Raw genomic sequence first — 5713 nt, forward strand, 5'->3', positions numbered from 1 at the left:
TCCGTGCACGCTCTCGTCCCTCGCGACTCCGATTGCTCGTCCGACTTCGACGCTCGTGGCTCGGTTGGTGCAATCGACTGGGCTCCCTCGCGTCTGGTTTGCGCCGCGCTGTACGTCCCCTCCGGGTTGCATGCATCGTCTCGTCCGTACGCGTGTTCCTGTTCGTACTAGAATTAGCATCGGTGCTGCCTCGTCCTTAGTTACCGTCCGTCTCGTTAGTGCTGTATGCCTCGTTAGTTTTGTTTCCCTCTGTTCAGTTTCTTCTGTGCTGTCTGTCTTGTCTCGTTTTATACCGTCTGTTTTATTATCGGGCTTGTTTGTGTTACCTCTGTTTTGTTCCCACTGGTAGTCTTGTTTGTCCTGCGATCTCCTTCGTTGTCTCATTTCATTCTGTCCGTCTCATCTCTTCCCTCTGTCTCTCGTCGATTCTGTTCGTTCAGTCCAGCGACGAGCCTCGAAAGGGAAGAGATCCGTCGGCTTTCCTAAAGCAATGTATGCTCACTTGATTTGGAGCTTTCGTGACTGCATGAATTACTCTTTGGTTCTTTCGGTAAAGTCACGAAGAAAAATAAAGTAATACGGAGAGAGTCGCAGAGAGTCGGCTAACATAACAGTCAACACCCTACCTGGTTGATTATGTTCTTCCAAAGATTGCTAAATTTAAGAGCGAGACAAACACAGACACGGAGATAATCAACCAGGTGGGTGTTGACTGTTATGTTAATCGACTCTCTGCGTTGTATTGCATTACATTTCTAAGTTAACTAGGTTTTGTTTTCTCTTTCATTTGTACCTGATGATGATTGCTTGTGTTGCAATCGAAAAGTCGTATGCTATCATTTTAATTAATTATTTTCTCTTTCCACGTGATTTGAATGCGCAGACGGATCACTTATCGATGTTTCGGCTGGTCGCACTCACCTGCCCCCCTACCCCCCAGCTAAACAGAGGTGCCCCCCCCCCTGCTTTCGCTGCCATTCGCAGGTTGGGGCGGGGAGGTGTGGGGCCGACGATCCGCGAGCGGCATCGGCAGGCGAGAGAGACGCATCCGTAATACCACCACCCCCCCCCAACGGCTCTTGGTGATTTGCGTTTTAGAAGTCGTAAGCGGACAATTGCCAGTCCCTCCCCCACCCCGCCACCCCCCGCGGCTCCCCCGCCCCCCACCTTCTCGCAGGTAAGCCCGCCAAACGGGTGTCTTCGCGTGCCTCTGGAAGTTTGCAGCCAGAAATAAATAATGAAAACGTCAAGGATTATGACTCGGGGAAAACAACAACAACTGTTTTCACCGTACCAGGGTGCTTTGTTTTAAAGCGTTCTAGCAAAGGTGTTGACGGGCGTGAATTCATTGGCTCTGTCTGTCTGGCTGTCTGTCTGTCGCTCTGTTTCCATCTCTTCCCCGTTCTTCTTCGTCTGTGCATCGTCTGTCCATATCTCTGTCTGTCCGTCTGTCCCCTGTCTGTCCGTCTGTCAGTTCTGTCCTGTCTCTGTGCTTCTGTCTTTGTGCCCGTCTGCCTGTCTCGTCGCTTTGCGAGGCTCACGATAATCCTGGTGAACGTGATCCATTGTGAATACAGTTTCTTTGCGTAAAGTTGCGTCGGCTAATGGCCTAAAATTGACCAAATTTTTTTTTCCCAGAACATCGGTAAAAAACCAGCAGTCAGAGCTATTTGCCTTTTTGGCTAACGTGATGTCACATTTAGTACAGTGGGGCTATGTATGGTGCATAAAAACGTTCTACTTACATTCCATGCTTGCTCCTCCTCCGCCCTCCCTTCCTGAAGCCATCGTCGCAACACCGTGCAACGTCATCTCGTGTGGCTATTGCTGATTTGACTCAAAATTCCCAGCACTTCGTACGTGTTGTACTTTAGCTGGGGGCCTCCAGGTTTTTTTTATTATGCAGACCGTCCTAAGGTGCGTGATCAAGTTAATTTTGTTACAAGCATGACCACAAACCACCCAGAATGCACCTGATTTCTTGATTGCACCGGATCTCGGAAGCTCAGCAGGGTTTTTGCGCCTGGATAGCGCTCGGTTACATGCAGTGTGGGGCAGTGGCTGAATTGGCATTTTAATGGTGGGGGGGAGTGGGGTGGAAGGAGGGGATATCACGCGGCGACGTTAACACCGTAAAATCCAACTCGAAGGTTTCTGAAATTGCCGTAAAAAAACAACTAGAATCTCACAAAGTCTTCTGTATCCGAAACTAATTCGGATGCAGCCTAGGTGTGTTGTCTACAGCATAAGATAGACACTCCATCTATGGCCTATATGCGCTGTGAGGAAAGGCCATTGACAAAAACATCACCTGTAATATACTTTAGCTTTTTAACGTCGTAACAGAGTTATTGACGAATGTGGTGAGGTTTTTGTTTTTTATTATATATCTACTAAATATCAGTTTGTGTCTTCCATGTATATAAAGAACACAGCCCCAGCAATCAGCATGCTTGCTTGCTCATCTGTCTCCAGGCCAACACTGAGCCTCCCAGGCTACCGCGCACGGAGCAGAGGGGCAGGGGAGCGCTGCTCTCCGACATTCAAAGTGGGGCGCGTCTGAAGAAGATCGTGACAAACGACCGCAGCGCACCCCTCATAGACAGTGAGTCAGCGCTCGGGGGGGGTTGACAGGGCGGGATGGGAAGGTGGGTGGCTGGCTGGGATGGAGAGATGGCCGGAGGAATGGAAGAGAGAAAGAGGTGAAGGGAGTGAGGGATGGAGGAAGAGGGAGCTAGGGAGAGATGAGGCGAGCCTTTGGGGGGATGGAGACAGGAACAGGGAGAGAGTGTGGGAGGGAGGGATGGATTGCGGGGAGGGATAGGAAATGGCTTGAGGGAGGGGGACGCGTGCTCCTCCTGGGCGGTGTGTGTTTTCTTCTCCGTGTCACGACATGTTGAGACCATGCGGCGAGGATTTTTGAGCGGCGCGGTGATTTTGCCGAAACACCCTCACTTGCCACGACCGCACGTGCACACGCATGCTTGTACAAGCACGCGTACTCGTACACAACACGAGCTTACAGGCCTGTACGTAGACAAAGATCCCCCGTATAGCCTTAGCAGACTGCAGAGACAGTTACTTTGAGGGAGCACCTATGAAGGCCGGATCCAAGCACGAGCGAGAGGTTGGCCAACACCACAACCTTTATCTCCCCAGTGCTGATATTTACACGCAGCATGAGGTTTTCAATTTTAAGGATGAGTCAACCTAGTGGAGGCCCAACACCGGTTTTAGATATACTATGTTAGCAGCAGCTGGGAATCGAACTCGGGATGCTGGTTTTTCTAGCACACTGGCCGATCATCAACCTTGAGGTTCTTTCGCAGCCACGGCTAACATCGGTGGCGAGCGATATCTCAACCGGTCGTGGGTGCACAACCGCCCCCACCCGAGTTCACCAACGCCGCACTAATCAGCGCGGTGAAGGATGGGCAAACAACCCCATTACGACCGGTGGGCGAGGGGAGGCCTTCGTCCGCCAGTGGATTAATAAAAAGGGCGATAAATTTCACGCTTGCACGCTCGTACACGCATCTCCAGTTGGCACAGAGAAGCCAGTTTGACTTGTTCGCAATCCTGTTGAAATTCCGCTGCTGCACTGGCAGTCTGTGCTGACTTGTCCCTGAACACGGTGGTTTCAACATCGCAGAACCCAAGGGAGGGGGGCGGTGGCGGTGGTGGTGGTGGCGGCGGTGGTGTTGGCGGGCTATTTGCCGGTGGCGTCCCTCAACTGCGTCCTACCACGGCACGGGACAATGGAGGTAAGCAGGAGCGTGGTTATGCACCGGAGGGCTGCGAGTGTGTTTGTGTGTCCGTGTTTGCGCGTGTCGCTGGGGGGGTCATCACTTGAAAAGAGTAGGCCATTGTGTGCCAGCATCTTTCTCCAAATGAGGTTATGCGTAGCAACATCGCCCCCACGACTGCGAAACTACTGCAAGCCTAACGTCTTTGAAACACCGTGCCTTCGTGCCAGATAGCCTTGTGCTATGAGAACGGCGCGAATGGCAAATGGGGATAGTTTATCGTATTCATATTACAGTGGAACTCCTGTTAACGCCCACCCCTGTTAATGACTAATCGCTTAACGACGGGCCTTCATAGAGCCCAATGTGTTCGCTTATCGGCCATTCCCCTGTAAATATTAATTTATCCATTGATTAACCATGTTTCTTAAAATAGTGTGTTATAATGTTGTTGCTATATTTATGTATTAATATCCATTGTATAAATATTATAAAGTACGTTTTTTGGATGAAAAATGGTAACTTTCAGAACGAATGAATCCTTTAACGTGTCTTTCCTGTACTCTCTTAACGACCAAATCACTTAACGACCGGTTTTCGTGGCACAAATTACCGTCGTTAAGAGGGGTTCCTACTGTATTACGAACTTTCGCCTCCGCCCTTGTCCGTTACAAAAGATTCCGGCAGCATCAGCAGCAGCGGTGGGAGCCGAGGAGCGATGCACCCGCCGCCGGGCGGCCGTCCCGCCGGCATCTCCCTGACGCCACGGCCGTTCTCCAGCGCTGGCAGCAGCAGCAGCAGCGGCACCAGCAGCAGTCGAATGCCGAGCCCTCCTAGCCGCCCCCGCTCCTCGCTGTACAGTAGCAGCGTCGCCACCAACCTCAACGGCCCTGCGCCCGAACCGTCGGTGCTGTCGTCGGCCCACCAGGCGTACGGCGCCGGCAACCCCGCCGGTTACCGTAGCGGCGCGGGCCAGAGCAAGCCGCACCACGTGGCGCCACCGCCGCCGCCGCGCACGGCACCAAGGCCGCGTCCCCCGGCGCCCGTCGTCCCTCCTACCCGGCGTCCCCGGCGACGCCCAGGCCCGCCTCGTCGCTCCACTCGTCGTACGGGGCGCGGGAGGGCAGTACGGCAGCGGCAGCGCGGCGGTAGCAGCAACAACAACAACACCAGCCAGCAGCAGCAGCTGCGTCAGAGCAGCCAGCCGCCCCCCATGCAAGGCAGGGACAGACCGCCGCCCCCGCACAGGACATCGATGAGGAGGGACGCTCCCCACCGTACCGGGAGCCTTTGACGCCGTCGGCCCACTCGTACGGAAAGGGGGGCCCCCCCGCGCCACCCCCCCACTACTCGAGCAGGTGAGGGGGCCCGGCCAGGGGGGTTTGCAAGCGTCGTGGCCGTTTGTTCATTTACAGAGCGATCGGTGTGTGTGTGGTGTGTATTTGTGTATCTGTGTAAGGAGAATTTTCATATTTTTTTCTGCTGTGCAACCGAGCCACGCCGGGGAGTGGTGGTGTAGCGGTTACGTGCTGAGCTACAAACCGGCGGCCCGAGTTGTATTCCTGCTCACGGCCACCAACACCAGTGACGATTATCTGAATCGGTCCTGGGCCTCCCCTAGATGGACTCGGCCTCAAATGAGTAAATGATGCGGTGTAAACATCGCCACTGGGGAGACAAAGGGGCGGGCGTGGTGCTTGCCCCCACCCCATCGTGTGCTGTTTTTGTCCTTCATAGGTGCTCGCTAACAGCACTTGCCCCAATAGTCTGTTCAGGCTCTGTGGGATTTGATCTTTGTCTGTTATATGTGGCTGAACAAACGCAGGATTTAAAATATTTTTTAATTGTTCACCTTTTTATCCCTTGGCACGTAAAGGTTTTTTTCGAGGGTGTCGTGACAATGTGTGTTTTCGTTGCTAGTTATTCTACCCCCCCCTCCCCCAACCCGCTCCCGACGCCATGGCGCG

At 53.4% G+C, this 5713-nt stretch overlaps 1 pseudogene; it reads left to right on the forward strand.

The window, feature by feature from the left end:
* Window positions 1-1138: 1138 nt before the first annotated feature.
* LOC133358977 (WAS/WASL-interacting protein family member 1-like) lies at window positions 1139-5108 on the forward strand (annotated as a pseudogene).
* The last annotated feature ends 605 nt before the right edge of the window (window positions 5109-5713 follow it).

Source organism: Lethenteron reissneri, chromosome 7 (genome assembly GCF_015708825.2).
Source record: "Lethenteron reissneri isolate LAM-NWPU_2019-01 chromosome 7, ASM1570882v1, whole genome shotgun sequence".
Lineage (NCBI taxonomy): Eukaryota > Metazoa > Chordata > Hyperoartia > Petromyzontiformes > Petromyzontidae > Lethenteron > Lethenteron reissneri.